The sequence below is a fragment of the Eubalaena glacialis genome, chromosome 10 (genome assembly GCF_028564815.1).
Source record: "Eubalaena glacialis isolate mEubGla1 chromosome 10, mEubGla1.1.hap2.+ XY, whole genome shotgun sequence".
In the NCBI taxonomy this organism is placed as follows: Eukaryota; Metazoa; Chordata; class Mammalia; order Artiodactyla; family Balaenidae; genus Eubalaena; species Eubalaena glacialis.
Window position 1 is genome coordinate 23,687,239 of NC_083725.1, and position 12,050 is coordinate 23,699,288.

At 35.0% G+C, this 12,050-nt stretch overlaps 1 pseudogene; it reads left to right on the plus strand.

Annotated features, from left to right (window-relative positions):
• The first annotated feature begins 2,039 nt into the window (after positions 1-2,039).
• Positions 2,040-12,009, plus strand: LOC133099811 (ankyrin repeat domain-containing protein 17-like; annotated as a pseudogene).
• Positions 12,010-12,050: the final 41 nt, after the last annotated feature.

The following is a 12,050-nucleotide window of genomic DNA, read 5'->3' on the forward strand; positions in this document are numbered from 1 at the left end:
TTAGTCTCTTTAGAGAATAATTATCTGGCTGTGCAGTTTGGGATGGAGTCTTAAATGTCTGACTGCTCCTCACAGGTGTTCAGCCAGTCTCTCTGTTTTCCAACCCAAGCCTCACCCCTGAACCTGGAATCTGTATATAACTCCTGAGTCCTATTGGGCTGATCACTTTGTTTCTCGCTGATTTCTATGTTTCTGCTTATTCTGTTCTGCTAAGTCAGTTACTCTCCTCTTTACTATGTCTTCATGAATATTAGCTTTGATTTACAAATTTCTTCTAGTTTTATCAAAGATGGAGTTCCTGTTGTATTTTAGTTCTCCTTTGAGTAAGTTCTGAGAAGAAAAAGGGGGGAAATAATTTTCTTAAAATCATCTTGAAATCAGAAATCTAGATAATCATTTAATACACCTTTTCTCTGAAATTATATGGTTCTGTTCAATTGATTAAATGTCATAACTTGGAAAGAATAATTTGGTCATCGTGTATCTTTTCTGTTATTGATCTTCACTGATTAATATCTAATAATTGAATAAGACCAGTAAAAAAGATCACCATAATCCAGAGTAGCTAGATAAATTCATTTCCAATCACTGTTTATTTATTTGAAAGGTTACAATGTATTTCTTAGGTTACTTCCTAGTTATTTTTACTAAAATAGTTATCTTTACTTATGAAGATATGAGAAGTTCATAAAAATTTAATATGGAATATTTTATTTTAAATGTTATTTTTTTTTAAAACAGGGATTACTTTCTTCTGATCCGGACGTATCCTCTTGTTTAGTTCTTTTTTGTCACTGACAAATAGTTGTTGTATAGCCCATCTGAGTTGGCTAAAATATTGGAGCTAATTCTCTCATGTGAGAATGCATCTGTGATATTGGTCTCAATAATGTTAGGATACTTAACTAACCACAGATATCTTATTGAATAAATACTACTATAGCACGTTCAGACTACAGTTGGCTTTTAATATTAGTGACACAAATTATGCAGTAGGTATCAGTCTTACCAGATTAAGACTGTTTTTATCCTTTGTACATCTTGATTGTAGCAGACACTAAATTTGACTGCTCTGAACATTTGTTGTATCTAAATATCTAAAATCAGAAAGGCTTTTTGCCATATTTATTCCATAAGATGTAATATTTCATATCTTGGATTTGTCAGAAGGAAAAGCAAACACGTATAAAGTTTTCTTAAAATAAACTTCAAACACAAACTTATATGATATTATTGAGTCCTTCCACTATTAAAAGAAATCTGTACAGATATGTTTATTATCACTTGGGAGATCTTTTTGGTCTTTGTCTTAGTTAAATAGTTTGTTTTAAAACCTCTAATAGTGTTTCTTAAACCTTAATTGCGTTTGAATCACTTGGGGATCTTTTTTAAAAATGCAGGTTATTGATCAGTAAATTTTAGGGTCTCAGATTCTGCATTTCTAACAAGCTCCCAAGTGACAGTAATGCTTCTATCAGTAGTTCATGAACCACATGTCGAGTAGTGGGGTTCTGTAATATCCATTATAACATTAGATGTTTTATCTTCAAGTTAGAGCAAAGGTTCTTAATCCTGGCTGTGCATCAGAATCTCCTTAGAGCCTTTAAAGTATGTAGATCCCTAGGCCTTCCTTTTACTTACTGAATTCTATCTTTAGATATAGGAGAGTTCAGCGGTCTGTACTTTTGAAAGGCTCCACTGATGGGCAGACTGGATTAAGCAGCACTGAGTTTAGAATAATAAAGGTTAGAGATCAGCTTGCTTTATAGTGATATGTAGAATAGCAACAAGTTGTGTTTCATGTACATGGTAACTAACCATTTCTGCTTTTGAAATTTAAAAAAAAATTGTCTATTCTGAATATTTTTTAGATATGGTGTTTTTAGACATGATTTTGGGTGTATGTAGTAAATTGTAGTCGTAATTTGAAGCAAATAGGTACTCATAGATAGGTGATCTTTTATATAACCTATAATGGCTTATATGGCCAGTTTTTGGTCACAAGTGGTAGTAGCCCAACTAAACATTCTTAAACGAAAATGGGCATTTACCAAAGGTATAGGGATGGTGCTGGCTTCTGGCACTACTAGTGTCAATGAGTCAAATATAACTTGATCAGAACTGTCTCCTTCCTATTTCTCTGCTCTCCTCTCCTCTATGTTGACTTATTTTGGGTAGTCTTTTTCTCTTGGTGGTGATAAAAGTGACCAAATAGCTCATGACTCACAATTTAGCAACCTTTGAGCATAGGTTCTTCTTGCAAACGTACGGCAGAAGTCTGAGTGAGGACACCCGATTGTCCCAGCATAGACCAACGACCCATTTCTAGAACCAGAGAGTCACAGAGTTGAGCACTTATGGACCACATGGAAGGAATAAGACTACTAGAAAACTGGAGAACAGTGATTTCCCAGAAGATTCTGGCCAGGCAATATATATGTCCAGTGTATCATTTGGAGTTTAACATAAATAGAGTTAAGTAACTTGAATTTTGCTTTGTTTCTCCTTTTGGGTATATCCGAATTGGTGTGAAAATAATAGAATAGGAGTAGGCAAATTATCTACGGCTGATGGTAAAGCCTTTGCAGATCCTGAAGTGCTTCGGAGGTTGACATCATCTGTTAGTTGTGCGTTGGATGAAGCTGCTGCTGCACTTACCCGTGTGAGAGCTGAAAGCACAGCAAATGCAGGGCAGTCGGACAAGTAAGTGTGTTTCCACTGTGATCAGTATAAAAACATTTTCTTAAAAATAATTAAAATAGCTAACATTTACTGAGCATGTATTTTGTGCCTGGCACCATGCTAACCACTTTACCTGTGATATCTTACTTATACTCACAAAAAGCCGTAGGCATGGATTTTGCTTTTATTCCCATTTTACTCATGAACAGCTGAAAAGAAGTAACTTAAGATTGAATAGGTAACAAGTAGCAGAGGCAGGACACCAGTGTCTGTCTGACTACAAGGGTGACTTCTTAGCCAATATGTTATAAAAGACCTTTTGCTTATTTAGATTTTGTTTTCTTTTAATGTTTTGGTGACAAAGAAGTAAATGATTTCTAATTAGTCATGCCATTTTCTACTTCATGTGCATAGTTCTGACCATTTTAAAGGGCAGGGCTTTTATTTGTTTATTTGTTTGATGAATGTTCAAAAACGTCAAAGATCTAGTTTCCGTAACTTGAATGTAAGTGAGTTCCAGGGATGTTATTTTTATTTGTCCTATAATTCCTTTTATATAATATTTCACGTTTAGTAAGAACTCCGTAAATATTTTCTGACTTGGCCTTTAAAGTTTTTCTGATGATGTTATGCAATAAGAAACAATCACACCATCTTGTATATAAAACAATTATGGATAGTATAATGAAAAATACAATGCCAAGGAAGCAGCTGGAAAAGAACCATTAATACATGTTACTGTCTTCACCCTTCAGAGGCTTCTTTTTTTTTTTTTTTTTTTTAAACATCTTTATTGAAGTATAATTGCTTCAGAGGCTTCTTTTTTTTCCCTTTAACTGAAAAGAAGCCATTAAGCCATTTTATTTACAGTTGACTCTTGAACAACACAGATCTGAACTGCACAGGTTCACTTATACACAGGGTTTTTTTCTTTCTTTTCTTCTTTCTTTTTTTTTTTTTCTTTTGTCCACGCCACGTGGCTTGTGGATCTCAGTTTCCCGACCAGGGATTAAACCCAGGCCACGGCAGTGAAAGCCGAATCCTAACCACTGGACTACCAGGGAACTCCCAGCACAGGTTTTTTTCAGTGGTGAATACTACATTACTGCACAGTCTGTGGTTGGTTGAATCCATGGATGCAGAAACGTGGATATAGAGATTTGGAGGAACTGCATTTCTGGAGGGCAGACTGATTAAGTTATTTGCAGATTTTCAGCTGAGTGGAGTGTGGTTACCCCTAACCCCCGTGTCGTTCAAGGGTCAACTGTATTTTAGCAGTTACCTTTAAATAGTTGAAAAAATGAGAATACTCTTCTATATATGAGTTTAGAGAATAAAAAATAGCATTCAAGAATTGTCTTTTATATAATAGTGTTTTTATGCAACGTCTTTTAGTATTAACAAGAGTGTGAATTTGCTGTTTCTCTTAACTCTGTGTTTGTCTTCATTCATCTAAGTTTTCCGTTTTCATTAATTTATTTTACCATCCTTCTCATAGATTGACTCTCCTTCTTTAGTTAACTTCCAGTTCTATTCCTTAGTTAACGTTCAGTTTTTCTAGCCTACGATATTATTGATATTCTCCAGATATTTTTTAATGTGCCTTCTGGGACTGGCAGGACACCTTGAAGAGTATATTAAAGCCAGTTCAAGCAGGAAATAGAATAGAAAAAGAAAGAGTCATAGATTCTTTGGCACTGACACTACTAAAAGTGATCAGCAAAACACTAGACCATGTTTGTGACGTCATATTTGTTCAGCAAAGCTTGAGAAACAGTGGCGCGCAGTGGGTGTTATGTGCCAGGTTTTACATTAGTTAAGGGTGGTGCCACGTGCCAGATTTAACATACCCTTTGCTCAGAAGTTGTGAAGTTCAACCGTTGCTAGAGTAGTTCCTGAAAGGCTCTTTTAAAGCTAACACACCTAAGGAAATTGAATGAAAGTTCCAATGGGAAAATAAAGGAGGATGTGTGCCTGAGGGGGAGAGAGAGAATGAGGACCACCCGAAAGGGAGAAAAAGTATGTTCTTATACATGAAATGTCTTGTGGGAGGGATTTGTCCTGAACTTCCTTAAAGGTGATAGAGAACATTGAGTCTAGAGACTGTCATTGCCTATAAAATGGGAAATTAAGAGACAAACTTATTAAGTGCTATTTGAGACTTTCACTTTGGCCGGGGACAGTACAGTTAACAGGTAGACAAAATATATAGTATGTCATACAATGATAACGATTATGGGCAGAAGAAATTGAATGGGGAAGTGCTAAGGCAGTGTTTGGGGTCAGGGATCATGTTGCATTTTTAAGAGGGTAGTCAGGGAAAGCCTCATTTAAAAGGTGGCTTTTTAGCAAAGACCTGAAATAGATAAGGCAGTGAGCTGCGCCTGGGAGAAGCTTTTTTGTCAGAGGGATAGCAGATACATAAATCTTGGAGTTGCAGCTTAATTAGCATTTTTGATGAAAAACAGGAAAGCCAATTTGGCTAAAACGGAAAGAGTAAGTGAGAATAGTAGGTGATGAAACCAGAGAAGTAAAAGGAGGAGTTTGAGATCCTACCACTGGACAGGTCTTACAAGGATTCTGACTTTTACTGTGGGTAAGGTTAAAGGCCAGTGGAGGATTCTGAGCAGAGGAGTGACAGGTCTACTTCCTTTTAAGCAAGATCTCTCTGGCTCCTTCACTGAAAAGAGCCTGAAGGAGAGCAAGGGTAAAAGCAGGGAGACTGCTTAGGAGACTTCGCCATAATCTTGGCTAAGGATGATGTTCTTAAAACTGGGTGGTAGTGATAATATGGGTGTAGAAAACAGGTTATCCATGGATGATGGCTTTAGTACCTGAAGTGACAGGGCCACGTTTTAAGAGGAGGTTGTAAGAATTGAAGTATATTTGAAATAAAGAGAATATTAATGAAGAGACTTGGATTTAGTGTTTTTCTAAGAATGAATTGTAGCCGCAAGTGAAGGAATCTTTAGAAATGTCCATAGTTGAAGTTCTTTTGGAAGATTTACAGGGCAAATGCTTTACTCTAAATATAACTTTCTGTTGTTCCACCACTTTTTGCACTCTCCTTTTGCTTGAATTAAGCCTTTGCCTTACCTGGATATTTTTCATACTTCCCCAAAACATGATGGCATAAGTAAATACTTCAAAAAAAGAATCTCCTTCTCAGTTATTCATAGATTAGTCAAAATTACATGCTCACAACTTTCCTATCTGATTTCCCTTTACTTGATTGAAGAACTCAGATAGGCGTTTATAATTAGTAAAAGTTTTACCCATTTCATTAAATCTTATAAAATTTTTCTAGTGACTAAACAAACAGAAGTGTAATTATAACTTGTATTTCCTTCATGTGATTTTTCTATACAATTTTATATTTTAATATTTTGGATTTTTCCCCTACTTATAGTAACTTAGACTTTATCTTTCAGTTACATGACTGAAAACATTTTGTAATGTGGATAATTTTAATTCAGTGACTTTTATATGTAGATTTTAAAAACTCAGTGAACTGAATCATTTTATTTTCTTTTTGTTATGAGTCATATTGAAATAATGATTCTTTTTAGCACTACTGTCCAGATTAATTTCAAAAAATCATCACTTATGCCGGGCAATTTTTTATATTCTTATATCCTGATATTACAATATTCTTCCCCCAATAGCCGCAGTTTGGCAGAAGCCTGTTCAGAAGGAGATGTAAATGCTGTGCGAAAGTTACTCATTGAAGGGCGACGTGTAAATGAACACACTGAGGAAGGGGAGAGCCTCCTTTGTTTAGCTGGTTCTGCTGGATATTATGAGCTTGCACAGGTTTGTATTATCAAAATAAAGCTCACAGTTTTTTGATTGTTTTGTCTTAATTTGGACTGTGTATTAAGGAAATAATAAAATAAAATCAACCATCAGGCTCATTTCAAGAAATAGTTTTGTTAGATACATTTTTTTTGTTTATTGGCTCTTTTGCTTATTGGCTCTGTAGTATGACTAGGTAGGTGTTAACATAAATATATGTTCAAAAAATTTTGATGAAAATATCATTTTCTAATATCCTTTAAACTTTTTCTTTCATAAGGTTTTGTTGGCAATGCATGCCAATGTGGAAGATAGGGGGATCAAAGGTGACATTCCACCTTTAATGGCTGCTGCTAATGGAGGACATGTCAAAATTGTGAAGTTGCTGCTAGCTCATAAAGCTGATGTCAATGCACAGTCTTCAACAGGTTATGCATACTTCTTTTTCAGTTTTTAAATATTAACACCCTCTGATAGTAATTAATTTACATGAAAGTGATCATTAGTGATGCTTTTGCAGTTATCAATGCTGCACATTTGTATATATCTGTGCATTAGGCTTAAAGTACATAGAATGTATTTTGAATGAAATTTCTCCTGTTTTGTGTATGAGTGCTATTAACTGGCCTTGGTTCTTTTCTATTAAACACTGGCCCAGTTAAAAGGACCATCCTCTTGGAAGTGGAGAGGATGGTCTCCACCTCTCAAACCCAAGTTTCCTATTTATCAGGGGAAAATGGAAGGGAAGGTAGGGAGAATAAGAAGGCTATGCAACAGAAGGCAGGTCTGTCATTGCCTAGTGTTAATAAATTGCGGCCTATAGAAAAAGAAAGTATTATGAAGACATTGTGTTACACAAGAGACAATGTTAGCCTAAATCAGTTTTTTTTTTCTTTCAAATTTGGGCATAGATGGATTTGTGTAAAAGCTCTAAAATATATGAAAATATATTTTGTGCATTTCCTTCATGCAAGATTTTTAAATTTATTAAATATTTTAAATCATTTTAAAGGTCTGCATGTTCTGGTTTGAGGAAGTTTTAGGAATTCTTATTTTACCCAGAAGTTAACTTTTTTTCCCCTGTAACATGGGAGATTTTTATCATTATGAGGGAATGTTTTTGAAATTATTTTAACTTTGGCCACCAGTTAACTGATGTGTAAAGTTGTAGTGAAAACAGTACATGATTCAAAGTAACGGTATGAGGTATATCTATATGTGATGAATAATTATAATCCAAAGAAAAAATAAAGCTTGGGAAACATTTCTCTGAATAAAGTTAGAATCAGTGTAACTTTTTCCTCATGTGGGAAGTTAGTTTCAGAATTGCTCAGTGCTTTTATAACTCTACAATTGTGATAAGTGTATCTGATTTTCCACATGTGTTTGACCCTGATTTTTAAATGGAAAGAATAGGGAGTTGATTTCAGTAAGATAAAATGTAATGAAGAAAAGAATTATATATATAAGTGTAATAGCTAAATTTATTAAGATTATAGTCTCTCATTTCAGTTTTGTCTTTGATACTAGATAAACCTCTGTTTTATTCTGGTATTTTATGTTAATGTCTTTGTTTTTCTTCATTCAAACAGGCAATACAGCACTTACATATGCTTGTGCTGGAGGTTATGTAGATGTTGTAAAGGTGCTCTTGGAATCCGGTGCTAGTATTGAGGACCATAATGAAAATGGTCATACTCCTCTTATGGAAGCTGGAAGTGCTGGACATGTGGAAGTAGCCAGATTGCTGCTAGAAAATGGGGCTGGCATTAATACGCATTCCAATGAATTTAAAGAGAGTGCCCTTACGTTAGCTTGTTACAAAGGTACAGTAAAGAACTTGTATTTTTAAACAAAGTTTTTAAACTCATGCAATGACAGTTACTTCATATAGAATGGTTAGTCACTTAAAATAAAAAATAAAATATGGTAATAGTACATTATAAATAAGTGTTTAAAGTGTTTTAGAATTTAAAAGTTTAATATATAAACTTTATATATTAAACTTTATATATTAAACTTTTAAAATATACACTCAATATTATAAATATTGTCAATGAAAAATGACTATTGATCCAGTTGTTTTATTAGAAACAGTTATTTAATTTTAATATGCACTGTATTTTTTAATGATTTTGCTTGTCAGAGTATTTTGCCTGGTTTACACAAAAGAATCCAGAAGTATTTCGCCTGTAAATTTAAAGTAAATGCAATTAAAGCTAGAATGAGGGGCTTCCCTGGCGGTCCAGTGGTTAAGACTCCGCGCTTCCACTGCAGGGGGCGTGGGTTAGATCCCTGGTAGGGGAACTAAGATCCCACGTGCCGCGCGATACGGCCAGTAAAGAAAGAAAGAAAGAAATAGAAGCTAGAATGATTTATTAACAAGAAGGTGCTTAAGCTATTTCTCATGATACCAAGAAGAAAGGAAAAAAATTGAAGAGAAAGGAGGATATGTGAAAAGAAAAATAAAAAGTGGTGTGGAGGGAGTTTGTATTCAAAAGAACAATTTTAGAGTATCATCAACACGTTTAATAAAGTTAGAAGGAAGAGCTGGTAGAAATTGAGAATACCTACCAATATATAGCTGTACAAAGAGGGTACATAGTGTTCTAAATGATGTCGATCAACCTGAAAATATTGATAATAGAGTCAAATATCTTCTTTTGGGGGGCAAGATAATTGTCTGGAAAGATACTTGGTCTTCAGCTAGTTAATCTAGATTCTAGATTCTAAAAAGACAGCCACAGAGCCAGACATTTTTCGGAATCAACCTTTTTGACAGATAAATTGCTATGAACTAAGAAACTTTTTTAAAAAATTTCATGAAATTTTATACCTGCATAGCCATTCACTTCAATGTTTTCTACCATCTGCAGCTGTGTCATGATTGTATCATAAAATAAGTGATACATTTTTGACCCAGAGGCATCAAGAAAAAGCTCTTGCAAGGCAAGGTACAAAAGTGAAGGAGGCACTCACTCTCAATGGCTGAATCTTCACGTACACTAGCTTGTGAGTGAATGTCTCCTTAAATTTTGCACCCAGGGCTTTGATTCCTTTCCCCTTGTGTTGGCCCTCCTGTTGTTTTGTTTCATTCTATCAGTACTTCAGAGTGGCCAGGGTTTTGTTAGGTCTTTTGGAATAACTTCACTTAAAAAACATGGCTAAAATACTCCTTAGCCACATAAATGACTAAAATTTAAGTTAAATGTAAAAATGTGCTCTAAAGGACTTTTGATTATCTCGTGTTACAGATAATTCAGATTAAGGGTACTTAGGAAGCACACCTGAGGTCTCTTCCTTCTCCAGTTGTGTTTAGTAGTTACGCAGAGGTTGATCTTCATTGGGAGGGGAGGAATTAAGCCTTGGGGCAGCCTCTCCAGGGCAGGCTGATTGGGTGGCTCTGTCTCACCTTTCCATCAAATACTTTTGAAACCGGAACCAGCTCCATTTTACTACTGAGACCCAGCTGGCCAATGAGCTTTGAGATGGGGCTATGTATAACTCCTGTTCCCTCTCTCCTATGCTTGTAGCCCCACCATGCTGAGGTTGGGGCTTGCAGGCTTTTGTTAGAGAAACTGGATATAGAACTGAGCTGGTAGAGAACATCTCTACTACTTCCAAGGATCCATGGACACTCTTACTTTCCTCTATTTCTGGTGAGGTCTCTTAGGATACAGATTGACAAGGAGGAGATGGGGAAGGGATAGAATTCAGGCGGAGACTAAGCACTGATGTGGATCTTTGGGAAGGGAGAATGACAGAGAGGAAGGAGAGATCGTTTGTTAGCAAAAACAAGGCATGGCAGGTGCTACACTTATTCACCAGAGTTAATTTTAACTGTTCATGATTCCGCCATCCACTCCTTCCTCCATTCCCAGTTGACTGAAAATTGACTGCAGCTCATTCCAGATGAAGTTGGAAAAAAATTAGTCACTTTTCTACTGTTTCTTACATAGTATCTGAAGTCCCTTTTAAAATATAATTGATGTTCATTGTAACTACTCACAAGGTAATCTTTATCTGAACTGAAGCATATGGTTTATTTGAAACTCCATAAATATATGTGTGTGTGTATATATATGTATGTGTATATATATATTTATATCTAAATAAATGAATAAATATAAATGGTGGTGTTTCAAGAATATTTTTATACATACGGTTTCCAACTTACAAGCAGGTTGTTCCTAAAATGTCTGTGAGTTAGTTATTGAACCTTAAAGCTCATTTCCTCATAGAAATAACTTCAGTGATGATTATCATCCCAGGCTACTAGTTGACAAAAACGAATTTAGTCTATAGTATAAATAAAATAACTATGGCATGCCTGGGCCCTAAAAAGGTTGTAGAGGTGATATTCTGGGTGTTGCATTTTAGGGCCACCTTTGCTCACCTACAGCAAGGATTTTAGTAATAGCAGTTTCTAGGGTAACAGGGTAAGGAGTAGAACAGCACAGATCACTTGTATAATTTGTGTTGGGCAGTTGAGGGTGGCTTGTAGCTGACTTTAGTATTATGGTAATAAATGTGTTGCTATAAGTTAAATATAACTTTTCAAAATATTGTAATTTTATTTTTGGGGAATAATAAAATATTTTTAAGTAATCTCATAAACTTTTGGTTTAGGACATCTAGAGATGGTGCGATTTCTTTTGGAAGCAGGCGCAGATCAAGAGCATACAACAGATGAAATGCACACTGCTTGAATGGAGGCTTGCATGGTAAGATTGGTGAAATACATACATGAAATATATTTATATATTAGGTAGAGACAGAGCCAGTGTATAGTGAGTGAGTGCCGTTTCCTTGGGTTCAAAGATTCTGTTTATCATGACTTGTGGATCAGAACCTCAGCTATCTGAGTTATAAGAGCCAGTTGTGCAATATTAACTTCTATCAGAGGTGCTTTCTGAAGCTTTGTAGCACTACCTTCATTTTCTGGTTTTATGTAATTGGCACAAAAAGTGACTTTTTAAAAGATGGATCAAGGATATTAAAAATGAGAACATAATCCACAGAGTCTGCACATAATACTACTAAGTAAAACATGTTCATCAAACCCGTAATGTAAAATTTATGAAAAATTTGAAATTAGCATATTATTTGCATTACATAATTCTCCCTCTGTCATTCTCCTTTCCCAAGGATCCCTTTCCAAAGATTCTCCCTTCCCAAAGATCCTCTATCGTGGTCTTTTCTCAGCCCTGAATTCCTTTTTTTAAGAACTTTTTTTTAAATTTGTACTTGAGAATGCGTAATAATAGTACTCTTAAACTTTTGTATCTCAGTCTATGACTTGTGGCACAGAAATGAATCAGAATAACATTATAGACAGATTTATGAGAAAAACACACCAAGGATAAAACAGACCCTAAATTAATTTTAAGTTTCTTGTCTCAGCTTCCCTTCAGAGAATGATTATTGAAAGGCTGTTAAATTTTAATTACTAATTAAAAAAAAAATTAAGTAGCCATTTAAGACTTGAGTTATTTTTTGTTTTTCTTATTGCCATACCAGTGTTTGCTTTAGTAACTTATTCTTTTGATTAAACAAGTTTTCTGGGAGGGTTT